Raw genomic sequence first — 9,533 nt, forward strand, 5'->3', positions numbered from 1 at the left:
GAAAAAGCTGGTATGTGAACTGGTAAAGTAGAGGAAGAAGAACTTCCCTCATCGAAGTCGGTGAGGGTCATCCATGCATAAATAGTTGTGTTAGTCAGTGTTCTCTAGAGTGACAGAACTTATAGAATGAGTCTATGTATGGAAGGAAAGGGGATTTATGAATGACTTAACAGGCTGTGGTCCAGGTAGTCCAACAATGGCTATCAACCAACTAAATCCAAGCCTCCACTCTTTCATGTCCCCTAGATTCCTTCGCAGTTGTGACAACTCATTCTCAGTGTCCTTGTCATTGCTGCCACAATTTTACCTTAGCCTCTGAGACAGGCAGGCTTTCATCAGTGGAATCAGGGGTGGAGAGAGGTTAAGTCATGGGCCCAATTCTTCAGATCTGTGGCCTGGTATCCCCATTGTCCTTACGAGCCTCCCTGTCAAGTTTGCGGATGCTCTAACACTTTCTTCTGTTGTCAGCATAGCCTTTATAAAAACTAGGTACGTCATTGCACTTTGACTTTTTAAAAATTCCTAATCACAGGATCACCTTTTCAAACATTATAGCAATCAAATAGCATATGTCCCTCTCCCCGCTTCCTTATACTAGTCATGCAGATGAATCCATCTGTTTTGAGACAGAGAAGATCCTTTGTGACTTCATTGCCAAGGCAGCTGCCTGCACAGCTTTCCTAGCGCCCTCAGGGCCAGCTTCCTTAGTCTGCTAAGAAGTGGTGCAGGCTGTACAGATGCTGTTTACATTATAGGTCCGCGGCTATTCTCCCTCAGCATAATTTCCAATTACTTTCTGGGGGAAAAAAACTCTACAGTGAAATGAAGCAAATTGTTTGAGGTAATTTTTTACGATGAGCTGTTCCAGGTTTCATTGTCATAGAAATGCCAGTGGCATACACCTCCCCCACACACTCTCAAACCACTAGGAAAAGCAAATGCCATTCCCTTTACCCCTGACCAAGATGCCTGATGAAAACCCAAAGCCTCAATTTTCTTCCTCAGGAAACATCCTGAATCATAAAACTAAGTTGTAAAAGTCTTAATTGGCTTCACAGCTTAATCATTTCAACACTTCATGGCATGTTTTTTCTTATTTTTCTCTTAATGGAAGCTATTTCCCTCAATGAGCCTTTAGATTTTTTGATCCCGCTCAAAATGTCTGTAAAATTCATTTCTTCCATGTCATTTATTACTGATGAGTAATTATTAAAAATTTTTAAACTTGCCATTCTCTATGGTACCATGTTTATGTAAACAAACAATTTGGAGTTTGTTTCAAGAGCAGACCATTTTTTTAAATGGTTCCCAAATTAGCCCAAATGTTATCACCCTGTCCTTAGTGCCTGGATTTTCCACATTCACTAACAGTGTGGAATAAGATTTATATGGTTTGTTTATAAAGAGAGCAAAGTACATGTGCAAATACCACCCTAAAATTATAGAAAATGGTTTTTAAAGGTTAAATAATTCACTGTCTATTTCAGCAAACACAGCTGGTAGTTTGAGAGAGTATCTCACAAAATAAGGAGTAATGAATTATATGGCTGGTACACCTCTTATCAAATAAAGATCTGAAATTCCTGTTTATAGTTAACCCCAGTTAACCAGAACGTGAAGCCTTTAAATAGTATCAGTCATAGAAGCGCGCGCGCGCGCACGCACACCCACACACACACACACTGTACATACACCATCTTCTTCATCATCATTAGAGCTGTTGAGGTAAAACCAGATCATTGTGTTACTAAGTTAATTACATATTTTTATTGACAAGAACTATTTTTTCCTGTCCTACTGGAAAAAATAGTTCTTTCAAGTGAATAACACTTGGTTGACCTACAGAATACACAATTAGTTTATAAACTTCATTCCTTAATATGCCTATGAGCATATTTGCAGAAGAGATTAATATATGAACTGGTAAAGTGGAGGAAGAAGAACTTCCCTCATCAAAGGCGGTGAGGGTCATCCATGCATAAATAGTTGTGTTAGTCAGTGTTCTCTAGAGTGACAGAACTTATAGAATGAGTCTATGTATGGAAGGAAAGGGGATATATGAATGGCTTACAGGCTGTGGTCCAGGTAGTCCAACAATGGCTATCTACCAACTAAATCCAAGAATCCAATGGTTATCCAGTTCACAGCAGGATGTATAAGTTTGTCTTCAGTGTATACTAGAAAACCAAAAAAGAAATGAATTTGTTAACCAGTACAAGAGCAAGCAGACAAAGACTGTCAGAATTTCCTTTCTCTATATCTTTTATATACACTGCCACCAGAGAGTATAGCCTCAATTAAAGGTGATTTTTAAGGTCCAAATTAAAATGGGCCTTCCCATTTCAAATGTTTTAATTAAGAAAAATTTCACAAAGTGTACCCCGTTGCTTGGCTTTTAGTTAATTCCAGATGAAGTCAACAACCAAGAATAGCCATTACAAGTCTACCCCTTGTCTACTTAACACACAATCATATCTCTTCATCCCATGTTTAATTTCCAAAAAAAAAATAATAGCTAGGTCATGACTGCTTCTAACATGATATAACTATCCCATATACAATCATAAACACGTTGTATATTTAAGCCAGACATAATTACATATAACATGATATAACTGTTCCTAACATAATGCAAATACATTATAAATTTGAGGATAGATGGCAATGTGCCTTGAAGGGCACTCTTTTGGTATCTCAAACTTTAAAGATCATAACTACTGATATTCTCTTAATTGATGTTATAGGACAAGATAAAGAAATCAAAGAAAGAAAACTTAAATATCTATTCAAATACATTCTTAACAAAATATTATAGAAACACTCATGTCAACTATAATCCTTGGCTTTATCTGTTATTTATAATTACCATCCTTAACTGCCCAATTGGTATTTCCCCTATACTCTTCAGACATCTCAAAATATCTTGGCTCTTTTCTTGGAAGAATGACCACAGTTCATCTTGGGAGAGGCTGTACCCTTTGTTATCCTACCTGGATGAGGTTATTATAGTTTCCAATTTATTTAAATCACAAGACATGATAGCACGAAGAGACATCCTAAAGCACCCCCTCAACTCTAGATAAAAACTTTCTTACCTCCATAGAGGATGAATCCATTTCCCTCTTGGTAATCTGGATCAATCATGCCTCCTAAACTTGTGTTATGCCTGCAAAACTTTTTAGTTTAGGAAACCAGAAGACCAAAAGAGCCAGGGAAAAGTATGAGCTTCGAGTATAATGGAGTATTAAGTGTGACTTCTGGTAGAATTGCTCCCTGTTCTAGAACCAAATTTATAGGCTAGTAGAACTTAATGTCACTGGAACAAGATGCAATTATTTTTTTTCTCTTTTTTTGGCCTCCATCTTCATTAAATTGCATATTTCTTATTTACATTTCAATTATTATTCCCTTTCCCTGTTTCCAGGGAAACATCCCCTTAACCCCCCCTCCCCTTCAATATGCGTGTTTCCCTCTCCATCTTCCTCCCATTACCGCCCTCCCCCCAACAATCACATTCACTGGGGGTTCAGTCTTAGCAGGACCAAGGGCTTACCCTTCCACTGGTGCTCTTACTAGGCTATTCATTGCTACCTATGAGGTTAGAGTCCAGGGTCAGTCCATGTATAGTCTTTGGGTAGTGGCTTAGTCCCTGGAAGCTCTGGTTGCTTGGCATTGTTGTTCATATGGGGTCTCAAGCCCCTTCAAGCTCTTCCAGTCCTTTCTCTGATTCCTTCATCGGGGGTCCCATTCTCAGTTCCGTGGTTTGCTGCTGGCATTCGCCTCTGTATTTGCTGTATTCTGGCTGTGTCTCTCAGGAGAGATCTACATCCAATTCCTGTCAGCCTGCACTTCTTTGCTTCATCCATCTTATCAGGTTTGGTGATTGTATATGTATGGGTCACAGGTGGGGAGGCTCTGAATGGGCATTTCTTCAGCCTCTGTTCTAAACTTTGCCTCCCTATTCCCTCTCAAGGGTATTCTTGTTCCCATGTTAAGGAAGGAATGAAGCATTCGCTTTTTTGGTCACCCTTTTTGAGTCTCACATGTTCTGTGCATCTAGGGTAATTCGAGCATTTGGGCTAATATCCACTTATCAATGAGTGCATACCATGTGTGCTTTTCTGTGATTGGGTTCCCTCACTCAGGATGATATTTTCCAGTTCCATCCATTTGCCGATGAATTTCATAAAGTCGTTGTTTTTGATAGCTGAGTAATATTCCATTGTGTAGATGTACCACATTTTCTGTATCCATTCCTCTGTTGAAGGGCGTCTGGGTTCTTTCCAGCTTCTGGCTATTATAAATAAGACTGCTATGAACATAGTGGAGCACGTGTCTTTGTTATATGTTGGGGCACCTTTTGGGTGTATGCCCAAGAGGGGTATAGCTGGGTCCTCAGGTAGTGCAATGTCCAATTTTCTGAGGAACCTCCAGACTGATTTCCAGAATGGTTGTACTACTCTGCAATCCCACCAACAATGGAGGAGTGTTACCCTTTCTCCACATCCTAGCCAGCATCTGCTGTTCCCAGAGTTTTTCATTTTAGCCATTCTGACTGGGGTAAGGTGTAATGTCAGAGTTGTTTTGATTTGCATTTCGCTTATGACTAAAGATGTTGAACATTTCTTTAGCTGCTTCTCAGCCATACAGCATTCCTCACCAATGAATTCTTTTTTTAGCTCTGAACCCAAATTCTTAATAGGGTTATTTGTCTCCCTGCCATCTAACTTTGTGAGTTCTTTGTATATTTTGGATATAAGCCCTCGATCAGTTGTAGGACTGGTAAAGATCATTTCCCAATCTGTTGTTTACCGTTTTGTGCTGACAAGAGTGTCCTTTGCCTTACAGAAGCTTTGTAGTTTTATGAAATTCCGTTTCTCGATTCTTGATCTTAGAGCATAAGCCATTGGTGTTTTGTTCAGGAAATTTTCTCCAGTGCCCATGTGTTTGAGACTATTCCCCACTTTTTCTTCTATTAGTTTGAGTGTATCTGGTTTGATGTGGAGGTCCTTGATCCACTTGGACTTAAGCTTTGCACAGAGTGATAAGAATGGATCGATCTGCATTCTTCTGCATGCTGACCTCCAGATGAACCAGGACCATTTGCTGAAAATGCTATCTTTTTTCCATTAGGTGGTTTTGGCTCCTTTGTCAAAAATCAAGTGACCATAGGTGTGTGGGTTCATTTCTGGGTCTTCAATTCTATTCCACTGGTCTATGTGCCTGTCTCTGTACCAATACCATACAGTTTTTATCACTATTGCTCTGTAACACTGCTTGAGTTCAGGGATAGTGATTCCCCCTGAAGTCCTTTTATTGGTGAGGATAGTTTTAGCTATCCAGGGTTTTTTGTTATTTCAGATGAATTTGCAAATTGTTTTGCCTAACTCTCTGAAGAATTCGATTGGTATTTTGATGGGGATTGCATTGAATCTGTAGATCGTTTTTGATAAAATGGCCATTTTTACTATATTAATCCTGCCAATCCATGAGCATGGGACATCTTTCCATCTTCTGAGATCTTCAATTTCTTTCTTCAGAGGCTTGAAGTTCTTATCGAACAAATCTTTAACTTGCTTGGTTAGAGTCACACTGAGGAATTTTATATTATTTGGGACTATTATGAAGGGTGTTGTTTCTCTAATTTCTTTCTCGGCTTGATTCTCTTTTGTGTAGAAGAAAGCTACTGATTTATTTGAGTAAATTTTATACCCAGCCACTTTGCTGAAGGTAGTTCTCTGGTGGAACTTTTGATATCACTTAAATATACTATCATATCATCTGCAGATAGTGATATTTTGACTTCGTCCTTTCCAATTGGTATCCCTTTGATCTCCTTTTGCTGTCTCATTCCTCTGGCTAGAACTTCAAGAACTATATTGAATGAGTAGGGAGAGAGTGGGCAGCTTTGTCTAGTCCCTGATTTTAGTGGGATTGCTTCAAGTTTCTCTCCATTTAGTTTAATATTAGCTACTGGTTTGCTTTATATGGTTTTTAGTATGTTTAGGTATGGGCTTGAATTCCTACTCTTTCCAAGAATTTGAAGAAGATTAATGAAGAAATGTTGAATTTTGTCAAACGCTTTCTCAGCATCTACTGAAATGTTCATTTTTTTATCTTTCAGTTTGTTGATACAGTGGATTATATTGATGGTTTTCCATATATTAAATGATACCTGCATCCCTGGGATGAAGCCTACTTGATCATGATGGATGATTATTTTGATGTGCTCTTGGATTTGGTTGGCAAAAATTTTATTTAGTATTTTTGTGTCGATATTCATAAGGGAAATTGGTCTGAAGTTCTCTTTCTTTGTTGGGTCTTTGTGTGGTTTAGGTATAAGAGTAATTGTGGCTTCATAGAAGGAATTCGGTAGTGCTCCGTCTGTTTCAATTTTGTGGAATAGTTTGGATAATATTGGTATGAGGTCTTCTAGGAAGGTTTGATAGAATTCTGTACTGAACCCATCTGGACCTGGGCTCTAAAGGTTGGGAGACTTTTAATGACTGCTTCTATTTCTTTAGGAGTTGTGGGGTTGCTTAAATGGTTTACCTGTTCCTGATTTAACTGTACCTGATAACTGTCTAGGAAATTGTCCATTTCCTCCAGATTTTCAAGTTTTGTTGAATATAGGCTTTTGTAGTAGGATCTGTTGATTTTTATTAATTTCCTCTGATTCTCTAGTTATGTCTCCTTTTCATTTCTGATTTTGTTAATTTGGACACACTCTCTGTGTCCTCTGGTTAGCCTGGCTAAGGGTTTATCTATCTTCTTGATTTTCCAAAAGAAGCAACTTTTGGTTCTGTTGATTCTTTGTACAGTCCTTTTTGTTTCTACTTGGTTGATTTCGGCTCTGAGTTTGATTATTTCCAGCCTTCTATTCCACCTGGGTGTATTTGCTTCTTTTTGTTCTAAAGCTTTTAGGTGTGCTGTCAAGCTGGTGATATGTGCTCTCTCCTGTTTCTTTCTGCAGGCACTCAGTGCTATGAGTTTTCCTCTTAGCACAGCTTTCATTGTGTCCCATAAGTTTGGGTATGTTTTACCTTCATTTTCATAAAATTCTAAGAAGTCTTTAATTTCTTTTGTTATTTCTTCCTTGATCAGGTTATCATTGAGTAGAGCATTGTTCAACTTCCATGTATATGTGAACGTTCTTTCCTTATTGTTACTGAAGACCAACCTTAGCCTGTGGTGGTCTGATAGGATACATGGGATTATTTGTATCTTTCTGTATCTGTTGAGGCCTGTTTTATGACCTTTTATATGGTCACTTTTGGAGAAAGTACCATGAGTTGGTGAGAAGAAGGTATATCCTTTTGTTTTAGGATAGAATGTTTTATAAATATCTGTTAAATCCATTTGGTTCATGACTTCTCTTAGTCTGTCTATGTCTCTGTTTAATTTCTGTTTCGATGATCTGTCCATTGATGATAGTAGGGTATTGAACTCTCCTACTATTATTGTGTGAGGTGTAATATGTGCTTTGAGCTTTAGTAATGTTTCTTTTATGTATGTAGGTGCCCTTGTATTTGGAACATGGATATTTTGAATTGAGAATTCATCTTGGTGGATTTTTTCCTTTGATGAATATGAAGTGTCCTTCCTTATCTTTTTTGATGACTTTTGGTTGAAAATCGGTTTTATTCAATATTAGAATGGCTCCTTCAGCTTGCTTCTCCCAACCATTTGCTTGGAATGTTGTTTTCCAGCCTTTCACTCTGAGGTAGTGTCTGTCTTTGTCTCTGAGGTGTGTTTCCTGTAAGCAGCAGAAAGCTGGGTCCTCATTGCGTATCTGTTGTTAATCTGTGTTCTTTTATTGGGGAATTGAGTCCACTGATGTTGAGAGATATTAAGGAATAGTGATTGTTGCTTCCTGTTATATTCATATTTTGATGTGAAATTATGTTTGTGTGCTTATCTTCTCTTTGTTTTGTTGCAAGACGATTAGTTTCTTGCTTTTTCTAGGGTGTAGCTTGCCTCCTTATGTTGGGCTTTACCATTTATTATCCTTTGTAGGGCTGCATTTGTAGAAAGATATTGTGTAAATTTGGTTTTGCCATGGAATATCTTGGTTTCTCCATCTATTTTAATTGAGAGTTTTGCTGGTACAGTAACCTGGGCTGGCATTTGTGTTCTCTTAAGGTCTATATGACATCTGTCCAGGATCTTCTGGCTGTCATAGTCTCTGGTGAGAAGTCTAGTGTAATTCTTATAGGTCTGTCTTTACATGTTACTTGACCTTTTTCCCTTACTGCTTTTAATATTCTTTCTTTGTTTTGTGCATTTGGTGTTTTGACTATTATCTGATGGGAGGAGTTTCTTTTCTGGTCCAATCTATTTGGAGTTTTGTAGGCTTCTTGTATGTTTATGGGCATCTCTTTCTTTAGGTTAGGGAAGTTTTCTTCTTTGGTTTTGTTAAAGATATTTATTGGTCCTTTGAGCTGGGAGTCTTCACTTTCTTCTATACCTATTATCCTTAGGTTTGATCTTCTCATTGAGTCCTGGATTTCCTGTATGTTTTGGGCCAGCAGCATTTTCCATTTTCCATTATCTTTAACAGTTGTGTTGATAATTTCTATGGAATCTTATGCTCCTGAGATTCTCTCTTCTATCTCTTGTATTCTGTTGGTGATGCTTGTATCTACAGCTCCTTGTCTCTTCCTTTGGTTTTCTGTATCCAGGGTATCTCCCTTTGTGCTTTCTTGATTGCTTCTATTTCCATTTTTAATTCCTTCACCTGTTTGATTGTGTTTTCCTGTAATTCTTTCAGGGATTTTTGTGATTTCTCTCTATAGGCTTCTACTTGTTTATGTTTTCCTGCGTTTCTCTAAGGGAGTTCTTTATGTCTTTCTTGAAGTCCTCCATCATTCAAATGTGATTTAAAATCTAGATCTTGCTTTTCTGGTGTGTTTGGATATTCAGTGTTTGCTTTGGTGGGAGAATTGGGCTCCGATGATGCCATGTAGTCTCAGTTTCTGTTGCTTGGGTTCCTGCGCTTGCCTCTTGCCATCAGGTTGTCTCTGGTGTTACCTTGTTCTGCTATTTCTGACAGTAGTTAGACTGTCCTATAGGCCTGTGAGTCAGGAGTGCTGTAGACCTGTTTTCCTGATTTCTTTCAGCCAGTTTTGGGAACAGAGTATTCTGCTTTCAGGCATGTAGTCTTTCCTGTCTACTGGTCTTCAGCTGTTTCTGTAGGCGTGTGTCCTGAGTCAACGAGGCAGGTCACTTGGAGCAGAATAGTTGGTCATATATCTGGTCATAGGCCTAAAGTTGCTCCTAGGGGGCTGCGTTTCAGCTCTCTGTGAAGGCAGCAACCAGAAGGGCCTGCCCCACCTTTTCTCGGGTCCCCGTGCACAGGGGGCCCAGATGGCTCTAGGCATTTTCATCTAGAGTCAGAAATGTGGGCAGAGTGTAGTCTCTTCTGGCTTCCCAGGCATGTCTTTCCCTTCCTCGAGTGTTGGGTGCAGGGAGCTGTTTGACTGGGTTGCTTCAGATCCGGGTGGTGTCTGGACTGCAGGGGACCTGCAGCTTGA

General features: G+C 38.9%; 1 pseudogene; it reads right to left on the reverse strand.

Moving 5' to 3' along the window:
• Nhp2-ps2 (NHP2 ribonucleoprotein, pseudogene 2) overlaps positions 1–3,144 on the reverse strand; it is a 131,466-nt pseudogene extending 128,322 nt beyond the window's left edge.
• Between the last annotated feature and the right edge of the window lie 6,389 nt (positions 3,145–9,533).

This window comes from Rattus norvegicus, chromosome 5, assembly GCF_036323735.1.
Source record: "Rattus norvegicus strain BN/NHsdMcwi chromosome 5, GRCr8, whole genome shotgun sequence".
NCBI lineage: Eukaryota > Metazoa > Chordata > Mammalia > Rodentia > Muridae > Rattus > Rattus norvegicus.